The following is a 14,428-nucleotide window of genomic DNA, read 5'->3' on the forward strand; positions in this document are numbered from 1 at the left end:
CACTGCATCACCAGTGGAGCCAGTGCACTTTCTGGACTCACTGCAGTGCATCCCCAGTGGTGTTAGTGCACTCTCTGCACGTACTGCACTGCATCCCCAGTGGTGCCAGAGCACTCTCTGGACTCACCGGGGTGCATCCCCAGTGGTGCCAGTGCACTCTCTGGACTCACTGCACTGCATCCCCAGTGGTGCCAGTGCACTCTCTGGACTCACTGCACTGCATCTCCAGTGGTGCCAGTGCACTCTCTGGACTCACTGCAGTGCATCCCTACTGGTGCCAGTGCACTCTCTGGACTCACTGCACTGCATCCCCAGTGGTGCCAGTGCACTCTCTGCACTCACTGCACTGCATCCCCAGTGGTGCCAGTGCACTCTCTGGACTCACTGCACTGCATCCCCTGTGGTGCCATTGCACTCTCTGCACTCCCTGCACTGCATCCCCAGTGGTGCCAGTGCACTCTCTGGACTCACTGCACTGCATCGCCAGTGGTGCCAGTGCACTCTCTGGACTCACGGCACTGCATCACCAGTGGAGCCAGTGAACTTTCTGGACTCACTGCAGTGCATCCCCAGTGGTGGCAGTGCACTCTCTGCACGTACTGCACTGCATCCCCAGTGGTGCCAGTGCACTCTCTGGACTCACTGCACTGCATCCCCAGTGGTGCCAGTGCACTCTCTGGACTCAACTGCACTGCATCCCCAGTGGTGCCAGTGCACTCTCTGGACTCACTGCAGTGCATCCCCAGTGGTGCCAATGCACTCTCTGGACTCACTGCACTGCATCCCCAGTGGTGCCAGTGCACTCTCTGGACTCACTGCAGTGCATCCCCACTGGTGCCAGTGCACTCTCTGCACTCACTGCACTGCATCCCCAGTGTTGCCAGTGCACTCTCTGGACTCACTGCAGTGCATCCCCAGTCGTGCCTGTGCAGTCTCTGGACTCACTGCAGTGCATCCCTACTGGTGCCTGTGCACTCTCTGGACTCACTGCACTGCATCCCCAGTGGTGCCAGTGCAGTCTCTGGACACACTGCACTGCAACACCAGTGGTGCCAGTGCACTCTCTGGACTCAACTGCACTGCATCCCCAGTGGTGCCAGTGAACTCTCTGGACTCAACTGCACTGCATCCCCAGTGGTGCCAGTGCAGTCTCTGGACTCACTGCACTGCAACACCAGTGGTGCCAGTGCACTCTCTGGACTCACTGCACTGCATCCCCAGTGGTGCCAGTGCACTCTCTGGACTCACTGCACTGCATACCCAGTGGTGACAATGCACTCTCTGGACTCACTGCACTGAATCCCCAGTGGTGCCAGAGGACTCTCTGGACTCACCGGGGTGCATCCCCAGTGGTGCCAGTGCACTCTCTGGACTCACTGCACTGCATCTCCAGTGGTGCCAGTGCACTCTCTGGACTCACTGCAGTGCATCCCTACTGGTGCCAGTGCACTCTCTGGACTCACTGCACTGCATCCCCAGTGGTGCCAGTGCACTCTCTGGACTCAACTGCACTGCATCCCCAGTGGTGCCAGTGCACTCTCTGGACTCACTGCAGTGCATCCCCAGTGGTGCCAGTGCACTCTCTGGACTCACTGCACTGCATCCCCAGTGGTGCCAGTGCACTCTCTGGACTCACTGCAGTGCATCCCCAGTGGTGCCAGTGCACTCTTTCGAGTCACTGCACTGCATTCGCAGTGGTGCCAGTGCACTCTCTGGACTCACTGCACTGCATCCCCAGTGGTGCCAGTGCACTCTCTGGACTCACTGCACTGCATCCCCAGTGGTGCCAGTGCACTCTTTCGAGTCACTGCAGTGCATCCCCAGTGGTGCCAGTGCACTCTCTGGAGTCACTGCACTGCATCCCCAGTAATGCCAGTGCAGTCTCTGGACTCACTGCACTGCATCCCCAGTGGTGCCAGTGCACTCTCTGGAGTCACTGCACTCCATCCCCACTGGTGCCAGTACACTCTCTGGACTGACTGCAGTGCATCCCCAGTGGTGCCAGTGCACTCTCTGGACTCACTGCACTGCATCCCCATTGGTGCCAGGGCACTCTCCGGACTCACTGCAGTGCATCCCCAGTGGTGCCAGTGCACTCTTTCGAGTCACTGCACTGCATCCCCAGTGGTGACAGTGCACTCTCTGGACTCACTGCACTGCATTCCCAGTGGTGCCAGTGCACTCTCTGGACTAACTGAACTGCATCCCCAATTGATCCAGTGCACTCTCTGGAGTCACTGCAGTGCATCCCCAGTGGTGCCAGAGCACTCTCTGGACTCACCGGGGTGCATCCCCAGTGGTGCCAGTGCACTCTCTGGACTCACTGCACTGCATCCCCAGTGGTGCCAGTGCACTCTCTGGAGTCACTGCAGTGCATCCCCAGTGGTGCCAGTGCACTCTCTGGAGTCACTGCAGTGCATCCCCAGTGGTGCCAGAGCACTCTCTGGACTCACCGGGGTGCATCCCCAGTGGTGCCAGTGCACTCTCTGGACTCACTGCAGTGCATCCCCAGTGGTGCCAGTGCACTCTCTGGAGTCACTGCAGTGCATCCCCAGTGGTGCCAGAGCACTCTCTGGACTCACCGGGGTGCATCCCCAGTGGTGCCAGTGCACTCTCTGGACTCACTGCACTGCATCCCCGGTGGTGCCAGTGCACCCTCTCGACTCACTGCAGTGCATCCCCACTGGTGCCAGTGCACTCTCTGGACTCACTGCACTGCATCCCCAGTGGTGCCAGTGCACTCTCTGGAGTCACTGCACTGCATCCCCAGTGGTGCCAGTGCACTCTCTGGAGTCACTGCACTGCATCCCCAGTGGTGCCATTGCACTCTCTGGACTCACTGCAGTGCATCCCTACTGGTGCCAGTGCACTCTCTGGACTCAGTGCAGTGCATCCCCAGTGCTGCCAGTGCACTCTCTGGACTCACTGCAGTGCATCCCCAGTGGTGCCAGTGCACTCTCTGGACTCACTGCACTGCATTCCCAGTGGTGCCAGTGCACTCTGTGGACTCACTGCAGTGCATCCCCAGTGGTGCCAGTGCACTCTCTGGAGTCACTGCAGTGCATCCCCAGTGGTGCCAGAGCACTCTCTGGACTCACCGGGGTGCATCCCCAGTGGTGCCAGTGCACTCTCTGGACTCACTGCACTGCATCCCCAGTGGTGGCAGTGCACTCTCTGCACGTACTGCACTGCATCCCCAGTGGTGCCAGTGCACTCTCTGGACTCACTGCACTGCATCCCCAGTGGTGCCAGTGCACTCTCTGGACTCACTGCACTCCATCCCCACTGGTGCCAGTGCACTCTCTGGACTCACTGCACTGCATCACCAGTGGAGCCAGTGCACTCTCTGGACTCACTGCACTCCATCCCCACTGGTGCCAGTACACTCTCTGGACTCACTGCAGTGCATCCCCAGTGGTGCCAGTGCACTCTCTGGACTCACTGCACTGCATCCCCATTGGTGCCAGGGCACTCTCCGGACTCACTGCAGTGCATCCGCAGTGGTGCCAGTGCACTCTTTCGAGTCACTGCAGTGCATCCCCAGTGGTGCCAGTGCACTCTCTGCACTCACTGCACTGCATCCCCAGTGGAGCCAGTGCACTTTCTGGACTCACTGCACTGCATCCCCAGGGGTGCCAGTACACTCTCTGGCGTCACTGCACTGCATCCCCACTGGTTCCAGTGCACTCTCTGCACTCACTGCACTGCATCCCCAATGTTGCCAGTGCAGTCTCTGCACTTACTGCAGTGCATCCCCAGTGTTGCCAGTGCACTCTCTGGACTCACTGCACTGCATCCCCAGTGGTGCCAGTACACTCTCTGGACTCACTGCAGTGAAACCCCGGTGGTGCCAGTGCACTCTCTGGACTCACTGCACTGCATCTCCAGTGCTGCCAGTGCACTCTCTGGACTCACCGGGGTGCATTCCCAGTGGTGCCAGTGCACTCTCTGGACTCACTGCACTGCATCCCCAGTGGTGCCAGTGCACTATCTGGACTCAATGCACTGCATCCCCAGTGGTGCCAGTGCACTCTCTGGACTCACTGCAGTGCATCCCCAGTGGTGCCAGTGCACTCTCTGGACTCACTGCACTGCATCCCCAGTGGTGCCAGTGCACTCTCTGGAGTCTCTGCAGTGCATCCCCAGTGGTGCCAGTGCACTCTGTGGACTCACTGTACTGCATCCCCAGTGGTGCCAGTGCACTCTCTGGACTCACTGCAGTACATCCCCAATGGTGCCAGTGTACTCTCTGCACTCACTGCAGTGCATCCCCAGTGGTGCCAGTGCACTCTCTGGACTCAATGAAGTGCATCCCCAGTGGTGCCAATTCACTCTCTGGAGTCACTGTACTGCATCCCCAGTGGTGCCAGTGCACTCTCTGGACTCACTGTACTGCATCCACAGTGGTGCCAGTGCACTCTCTGGACTAACCGCACTGCATCCAGAGTGGTGCCAGTGCACTCTCTAGAGTCACTGCAGTGCATCCCCAGTGGTGCCAGTGCACTCTCTGGACTCACGGCACTGCATCACCAGTGGTGCCAGTGCACTCTCTGGACTCACTGCACTACAACCCCAGTGGTGCCAGTGCACTCTCTGGACTCACTGCACTGCATCCCCAGTGGTGCCAGTGCACTCTCTGGACTCACTGCACTGCATCCCCAGTGGTGCCTGTGCACACTCTGGACTCACTGCACTGCATCCCCAGTGGTGCCAGTGCACTCTCTGGACTCACTGCACTCCATCCCCACTGGTGCCAGTCCACTCTCTGGACTCAACTGCACTGCATCCCCAGTGGTGCCAGTGCACTCTCTGGAGTCACTGCACTGCATCCCCAGTGGTGCCATTGTACTCTTCTGGACTCACTGCACTGCATTCCCTGTGGTGCCAGTGCACTCTCTGGACTCACTGCACTGCATCCCCAGTGGTGCCAGTGCACTCTCTGGACTCACTGCACTGCATCCCCAGTGGTGCCAGTGCACTCTCTGGACTCACTGCACTGCATCCCCAGTGGTGCCAGTGCACTCTCTGGACTCACTGCACTGCATCCCCTGTGGTGCCATTGCACTCTCTGCACTCACTGCACTGCATCCCCAGTGGTGCCAGTGCACTCTCTGGACTCACTGCACTGCATCCCCAGTGGTGCCAGTGCACTCTCTGGACTCACGGCACTGCATCACCAGTGGAGCCAGTGCACTTTCTGGACTCACTGCAGTGCATCCCCAGTGGTGGCAGTGCACTCTCTGCACGTACTGCACTGCATCCCCAGTGGTGCCAGTGCACTCTCTGGACTCACTGCAGTGCATCCCCAGTGGTGCCAGAGCACTCTCTGGACTCACCGGGGTGCATCTCCAGTGGTGCCAGTGCACTCTCTGGACTCACTGCAGTGCATCCCTACTGGTGCCAGTGCACTCTCTGGACTCACTGCACTGCATCCCCAGTGGTGCCAGTGCACTCTCTGCACTCACTGCACTGCTTCCCAGTGGTGCCAGTGCACTCTCTGGACTCACTGCACTGCATCCCCAGTGGTGCCAGTGCACTCTCTGGACTCAACTGCACTGCATCCCCAGTGGTGCCAGTGCACTCTCTGGACTCACTGCAGTGCATCCCCAGTGGTGCCAGTGCACTCTCTGGACTCACTGCTCTGCATCCCCAGTGGTGCCAGAGCACTCTCTGGACTCACTGCACTGCATCCCCAGTGGTGGCAGTGCACTCTCTGCACGTACTGCACTGCATCCCCAGTGGTGCCAGAGCACTCTCTGGACTCACTGCACTGCATCCCCAGTGGTGCCAGTGCACTCTCTGGACTCACTGCACTGCATCCCCAGTGGTGCCAGTGCACTCTCTGGACTCACTGCAGTGCATCCCCTGTGGTGCCAGTGCACTCTCTGCACTCACTGCACTGCATCCCCAGTGGTGACAGTGCACTCTCTGGACTCACTGCACTGCATCCCCAGTGGTGCCAGTGCACTCTCTGGACTCACGGCACTGCATCACCAGTGGAGCCAGTGCACTTTCTGGACTCACTGCAGTGCATCCCCAGTGGTGGCAGTGCACTCTCTGCACGTACTGCACTGCATCCCCAGTGGTGCCAGAGCACTCTCTGGACTCACCGGGGTGCATCCCCAGTGGTGCCAGTGCACTCTCTGGACTCACTGCACTGCATCCCCAGTGGTGCCAGTGCACTCTCTGGACTCACTGCACTGCATCTCCAGTGGTGCCAGTGCACTCTCTGGACTCACTGCAGTGCATCCCTACTGGTGCCAGTGCACTCTCTGGACTCACTGCACTGCATCCCCAGTGGTGCCAGTGCACTCTCTGCACTCACTGCACTGCATCCCCAGTGGTGCCAGTGCACTCTCTGGACTCACTGCACTGCATCCCCTGTGGTGCCATTGCACTCTCTGCACTCCCTGCACTGCATCCCCAGTGGTGCCAGTGCACTCTCTGGACTCACTGCACTGCATCCCCAGTGGTGCCAGTGCACTCTCTGGACTCACGGCACTGCATCACCAGTGGAGCCAGTGAACTTTCTGGACTCACTGCAGTGCATCCCCAGTGGTGGCAGTGCACTCTCTGCACGTACTGCACTGCATCCCCAGTGGTGCCAGTGCACTCTCTGGACTCACTGCACTGCATCTCCAGTGGTGCCAGTGCACTCTCTGGACTCAACTGCACTGCATCCCCAGTGGTGCCAGTGCACTCTCTGGACTCACTGCAGTGCATCCCCAGTGGTGCCAATGCACTCTCTGGACTCACTGCACTGCATCCCCAGTGGTGCCAGTGCACTCTCTGGACTCACTGCAGTGCATCCCCACTGGTGCCAGTGCACTCTCTGCACTCACTGCACTGCATCCCCAGTGTTGCCAGTGCACTCTCTGGACTCACTGCAGTGCATCCCCAGTCGTGCCTGTGCAGTCTCTGGACTCACTGCAGTGCATCCCTACTGGTGCCTGTGCACTCTCTGGACTCACTGCACTGCATCCCCAGTGGTGCCAGTGCAGTCTCTGGACTCACTGCACTGCAACACCAGTGGTGCCAGTGCACTCTCTGGACTCAACTGCACTGCATCCCCAGTGGTGCCAGTGAACTCTCTGGACTCAACTGCACTGCATCCCCAGTGGTGCCAGTGCAGTCTCTGGACTCACTGCACTGCAACACCAGTGGTGCCAGTGCACTCTCTGGACTCACTGCACTGCATCCCCAGTGGTGCCAGTGCACTCTCTGGACTCACTGCACTGCATACCCAGTGGTGACAATGCACTCTCTGGACTCACTGCACTGAATCCCCAGTGGTGCCAGAGGACTCTCTGGACTCACCGGGGTGCATCCCCAGTGGTGCCAGTGCACTCTCTGGACTCACTGCACTGCATCTCCAGTGGTGCCAGTGCACTCTCTGGACTCACTGCAGTGCATCCCTACTGGTGCCAGTGCACTCTCTGGACTCACTGCACTGCATCCCCAGTGGTGCCAGTGCACTCTCTGGACTCAACTGCACTGCATCCCCAGTGGTGCCAGTGCACTCTCTGGACTCACTGCAGTGCATCCCCAGTGGTGCCAGTGCACTCTCTGGACTCACTGCACTGCATCCCCAGTGGTGCCAGTGCACTCTTTCGAGTCACTGCACTGCATTCGCAGTGGTGCCAGTGCACTCTCTGGACTCACTGCACTGCATCCCCAGTGGTGCCAGTGCACTCTCTGGAGTCACTGCACTGCATCCCCAGTGGTGCCAGTGCACTCTTTCGAGTCACTGCAGTGCATCCCCAGTGGTGCCAGTGCACTCTCTGGACTCACTGCACTGCATCCCCAGTAATGCCAGTGCAGTCTCTGGACTCACTGCACTGCATCCCCAGTGGTGCCAGTGCACTCTCTGGAGTCACTGCACTCCATCCCCACTGGTGCCAGTACACTCTCTGGACTGACTGCAGTGCATCCCCAGTGGTGCCAGTGCACTCTCTGGACTCACTGCACTGCATCCCCATTGGTGCCAGGGCACTCTCCGGACTCACTGCAGTGCATCCCCAGTGGTGCCAGTGCACTCTTTCGAGTCACTGCACTGCATCCCCAGTGGTGACAGTGCACTCTCTGGACTCACTGCACTGCATTCCCAGTGGTGCCAGTGCACTCTCTGGACTAACTGAACTGCATCCCCAATTGATCCAGTGCACTCTCTGGAGTCACTGCAGTGCATCCCCAGTGGTGCCAGAGCACTCTCTGGACTCACCGGGGTGCATCCCCAGTGGTGCCAGTGCACTCTCTGGACTCACTGCACTGCATCCCCAGTGGTGCCAGTGCACTCTCTGGAGTCACTGCAGTGCATCCCCAGTGGTGCCAGTGCACTCTCTGGAGTCACTGCAGTGCATCCCCAGTGGTGCCAGAGCACTCTCTGGACTCACCGGGGTGCATCCCCAGTGGTGCCAGTGCACTCTCTGGACTCACTGCAGTGCATCCCCAGTGGTGCCAGTGCACTCTCTGGAGTCACTGCAGTGCATCCCCAGTGGTGCCAGAGCACTCTCTGGACTCACCGGGGTGCATCCCCAGTGGTGCCAGAGCACTCTCTGGACTCACCGGGGTGCATCCCCAGTGGTGCCAGTGCACTCTCTGGACTCACTGCACTGCATCCCCAGTGGTGCCAGTGCACTCTCTGGACTCACTGCACTGCATCCCCAGTGGTGCCAGTGCACTCTCTGGACTCACTGCACTGCATCCCCAGTGGTGCCAGTGCTCTCTCTGGACTCACTGCACTGCATCCCCAGTGGTGCCAGTGCACTCTCTGGACTCACTGCACTCCATCCCCACTGGTGCCAGTGCACTCTCTAGACTCACTGCACTGCATCCCCAGTGGTGCCAGTGCACTCTCTGCACTCACTGCACTGCATCCCCAGTGGTGCCAGTGCACTCTTTCGAGTCACTGCAGTGCATCCCCAGTGGTGCCAGTGCACTCTCTGGACTCACTGCACTGCATCCCCAGTAATGCCAGTGCAGTCTCTGGACTCGCTACAGTGCATCCCCAGTGGTGCCAGTGCACTCTCTGGACTCACTGCACTGCATCCCCAGTGGTGCCAGTGCACTCTCTGGACTCACTGCAGTGCATCCCCTGTGGTGCCAGTGCACTCTCTGCACTCACTGCAGTGCATCCCCAGTGGTGCCAGTGCACTCTCTGGAGTCACTGCAGTGCATCCCCAGTGGTGCCAGAGCACTCTCTGGACTCACCGGGGTGCATCCCCAGTGGTGCCAGTGCACTCTCTGGACTCACTGCACTGCATCCCCAGTGGTGGCAGTGCACTCTCTGCACGTACTGCACTGCATCCCCAGTGGTGCCAGTGCACTCTCTGGACTCACTGCACTGCATCCCCAGTGGTGCCAGTGCACTCTCTGGACTCACTGCACTCCATCCCCACTGGTGCCAGTGCACTCTCTGGACTCACTGCACTGCATCACCAGTGGAGCCAGTGCACTCTCTGGACTCACTGCACTCCATCCCCACTGGTGCCAGTACACTCTCTGGACTCACTGCAGTGCATCCCCAGTGGTGCCAGTGCACTCTCTGGACTCACTGCACTGCATCCCCATTGGTGCCAGGGCACTCTCCGGACTCACTGCAGTGCATCCGCAGTGGTGCCAGTGCACTCTTTCGAGTCACTGCAGTGCATCCCCAGTGGTGCCAGTGCACTCTCTGCACTCACTGCACTGCATCCCCAGTGGAGCCAGTGCACTTTCTGGACTCACTGCACTGCATCCCCAGGGGTGCCAGTACACTCTCTGGCGTCACTGCACTGCATCCCCACTGGTTCCAGTGCACTCTCTGCACTCACTGCACTGCATCCCCAATGTTGCCAGTGCAGTCTCTGCACTTACTGCAGTGCATCCCCAGTGTTGCCAGTGCACTCTCTGGACTCACTGCACTGCATCCCCAGTGGTGCCAGTACACTCTCTGGACTCACTGCAGTGAAACCCCGGTGGTGCCAGTGCACTCTCTGGACTCACTGCACTGCATCTCCAGTGCTGCCAGTGCACTCTCTGGACTCACCGGGGTGCATTCCCAGTGGTGCCAGTGCACTCTCTGGACTCACTGCACTGCATCCCCAGTGGTGCCAGTGCACTATCTGGACTCAATGCACTGCATCCCCAGTGGTGCCAGTGCACTCTCTGGACTCACTGCAGTGCATCCCCAGTGGTGCCAGTGCACTCTCTGGACTCACTGCACTGCATCCCCAGTGGTGCCAGTGCACTCTCTGGAGTCTCTGCAGTGCATCCCCAGTGGTGCCAGTGCACTCTGTGGACTCACTGTACTGCATCCCCAGTGGTGCCAGTGCACTCTCTGGACTCACTGCAGTACATCCCCAATGGTGCCAGTGTACTCTCTGCACTCACTGCAGTGCATCCCCAGTGGTGCCAGTGCACTCTCTGGACTCAATGAAGTGCATCCCCAGTGGTGCCAATTCACTCTCTGGAGTCACTGTACTGCATCCCCAGTGGTGCCAGTGCACTCTCTGGACTCACTGTACTGCATCCACAGTGGTGCCAGTGCACTCTCTGGACTAACCGCACTGCATCCAGAGTGGTGCCAGTGCACTCTCTAGAGTCACTGCAGTGCATCCCCAGTGGTGCCAGTGCACTCTCTGGACTCACTGCAGTGCATCCCCAGTGGTGCCAGTGCACTCTCTGGACTCACTGCACTACAACCCCAGTGGTGCCAGTGCACTCTCTGGACTCACTGCACTGCATCCCCAGTGGTGCCAGTGCACTCTCTGGACTCACTGCACTGCATCCCCAGTGGTGCCTGTGCACACTCTGGACTCACTGCACTGCATCCCCAGTGGTGCCAGTGCACTCTCTGGACTCACTGCACTCCATCCCCACTGGTGCCAGTCCACTCTCTGGACTCAACTGCACTGCATCCCCAGTGGTGCCAGTGCACTCTCTGGAGTCACTGCACTGCATCCCCAGTGGTGCCATTGTACTCTTCTGGACTCACTGCACTGCATTCCCTGTGGTGCCAGTGCACTCTCTGGACTCACTGCACTGCATCCCCAGTGGTGCCAGTGCACTCTCTGGACTCACTGCACTGCATCCCCAGTGGTGCCAGTGCACTCTCTGGACTCACTGCACTGCATCCCCAGTGGTGCCAGTGCACTCTCTGGAGTCACTGCACTGCATCCCCAGTGGTGCCAGTGCACTCTCTGGACTCACTGCACTGCATCCCCTGTGGTGCCATTGCACTCTCTGCACTCACTGCACTGCATCCCCAGTGGTGCCAGTGCACTCTCTGGACTCACTGCACTGCATCCCCAGTGGTGCCAGTGCACTCTCTGGACTCACGGCACTGCATCACCAGTGGAGCCAGTGCACTTTCTGGACTCACTGCAGTGCATCCCCAGTGGTGGCAGTGCACTCTCTGCACGTACTGCACTGCATCCCCAGTGGTGCCAGTGCACTCTCTGGACTCACTGCAGTGCATCCCCAGTGGTGCCAGAGCACTCTCTGGACTCACCGGGGTGCATCTCCAGTGGTGCCAGTGCACTCTCTGGACTCACTGCAGTGCATCCCTACTGGTGCCAGTGCACTCTCTGGACTCACTGCACTGCATCCCCAGTGGTGCCAGTGCACTCTCTGCACTCACTGCACTGCTTCCCAGTGGTGCCAGTGCACTCTCTGGACTCACTGCACTGCATCCCCAGTGGTGCCAGTGCACTCTCTGGACTCAACTGCACTGCATCCCCAGTGGTGCCAGTGCACTCTCTGGACTCACTGCAGTGCATCCCCAGTGGTGCCAGTGCACTCTCTGGACTCACTGCTCTGCATCCCCAGTGGTGCCAGAGCACTCTCTGGACTCACTGCACTGCATCCCCAGTGGTGGCAGTGCACTCTCTGCACGTACTGCACTGCATCCCCAGTGGTGCCAGAGCACTCTCTGGACTCACTGCACTGCATCCCCAGTGGTGCCAGTGCACTCTCTGGACTCACTGCACTGCATCCCCAGTGGTGCCAGTGCACTCTCTGGACTCACTGCAGTGCATCCCCTGTGGTGCCAGTGCACTCTCTGCACTCACTGCACTGCATCCCCAGTGGTGACAGTGCACTCTCTGGACTCACTGCACTGCATCCCCAGTGGTGCCAGTGCACTCTCTGGACTCACGGCACTGCATCACCAGTGGAGCCAGTGCACTTTCTGGACTCACTGCAGTGCATCCCCAGTGGTGGCAGTGCACTCTCTGCACGTACTGCACTGCATCCCCAGTGGTGCCAGAGCACTCTCTGGACTCACCGGGGTGCATCCCCAGTGGTGCCAGTGCACTCTCTGGACTCACTGCACTGCATCCCCAGTGGTGCCAGTGCACTCTCTGGACTCACTGCACTGCATCTCCAGTGGTGCCAGTGCACTCTCTGGACTCACTGCAGTGCATCCCTACTGGTGCCAGTGCACTCTCTGGACTCACTGCACTGCATCCCCAGTGGTGCCAGTGCACTCTCTGCACTCACTGCACTGCATCCCCAGTGGTGCCAGTGCACTCTCTGGACTCACTGCACTGCATCCCCTGTGGTGCCATTGCACTCTCTGCACTCCCTGCACTGCATCCCCAGTGGTGCCAGTGCACTCTCTGGACTCACTGCACTGCATCCCCAGTGGTGCCAGTGCACTCTCTGGACTCACGGCACTGCATCACCAGTGGAGCCAGTGAACTTTCTGGACTCACTGCAGTGCATCCCCAGTGGTGGCAGTGCACTCTCTGCACGTACTGCACTGCATCCCCAGTGGTGCCAGTGCACTCTCTGGACTCACTGCACTGCATCCCCAGTGGTGCCAGTGCACTCTCTGGACTCAACTGCACTGCATCCCCAGTGGTGCCAGTGCACTCTCTGGACTCACTGCAGTGCATCCCCAGTGGTGCCAATGCACTCTCTGGACTCACTGCACTGCATCCCCAGTGGTGCCAGTGCACTCTCTGGACTCACTGCAGTGCATCCCCACTGGTGCCAGTGCACTCTCTGCACTCACTGCACTGCATCCCCAGTGTTGCCAGTGCACTCTCTGGACTCACTGCAGTGCATCCCCAGTCGTGCCTGTGCAGTCTCTGGACTCACTGCAGTGCATCCCTACTGGTGCCTGTGCACTCTCTGGACTCACTGCACTGCATCCCCAGTGGTGCCAGTGCAGTCTCTGGACTCACTGCACTGCAACACCAGTGGTGCCAGTGCACTCTCTGGACTCAACTGCACTGCATCCCCAGTGGTGCCAGTGAACTCTCTGGACTCAACTGCACTGCATCCCCAGTGGTGCCAGTGCAGTCTCTGGACTCACTGCACTGCAACACCAGTGGTGCCAGTGCACTCTCTGGACTCACTGCACTGCATCCCCAGTGGTGCCAGTGCACTCTCTGGACTCACTGCACTGCATACCCAGTGGTGACAATGCACTCTCTGGACTCACTGCACTGAATCCCCAGTGGTGCCAGAGGACTCTCTGGACTCACCGGGGTGCATCCCCAGTGGTGCCAGTGCACTCTCTGGACTCACTGCACTGCATCTCCAGTGGTGCCAGTGCACTCTCTGGACTCACTGCAGTGCATCCCTACTGGTGCCAGTGCACTCTCTGGACTCACTGCACTGCATCCCCAGTGGTGCCAGTGCACTCTCTGGACTCAACTGCACTGCATCCCCAGTGGTGCCAGTGCACTCTCTGGACTCACTGCAGTGCATCCCCAGTGGTGCCAGTGCACTCTCTGGACTCACTGCACTGCATCCCCAGTGGTGCCAGTGCACTCTTTCGAGTCACTGCACTGCATTCGCAGTGGTGCCAGTGCACTCTCTGGACTCACTGCACTGCATCCCCAGTGGTGCCAGTGCACTCTCTGGAGTCACTGCACTGCATCCCCAGTGGTGCCAGTGCACTCTTTCGAGTCACTGCAGTGCATCCCCAGTGGTGCCAGTGCACTCTCTGGACTCACTGCACTGCATCCCCAGTAATGCCAGTGCAGTCTCTGGACTCACTGCACTGCATCCCCAGTGGTGCCAGTGCACTCTCTGGAGTCACTGCACTCCATCCCCACTGGTGCCAGTACACTCTCTGGACTGACTGCAGTGCATCCCCAGTGGTGCCAGTGCACTCTCTGGACTCACTGCACTGCATCCCCATTGGTGCCAGGGCACTCTCCGGACTCACTGCAGTGCATCCCCAGTGGTGCCAGTGCACTCTTTCGAGTCACTGCACTGCATCCCCAGTGGTGACAGTGCACTCTCTGGACTCACTGCACTGCATTCCCAGTGGTGCCAGTGCACTCTCTGGACTAACTGAACTGCATCCCCAATTGATCCAGTGCACTCTCTGGAGTCACTGCAGTGCATCCCCAGTGGTGCCAGAGCACTCTCTGGACTCACCGGGGTGCATCCCCAGTGGTGCCAGTGCACTCTCTGGACTCACTGCACTGCA

The sequence above is a fragment of the Anser brachyrhynchus genome (assembly GCF_964034855.1).
Source record: "Anser brachyrhynchus genome assembly, contig: SCAFFOLD_63, whole genome shotgun sequence".
Taxonomy (NCBI): Eukaryota; Metazoa; Chordata; class Aves; order Anseriformes; family Anatidae; genus Anser; species Anser brachyrhynchus.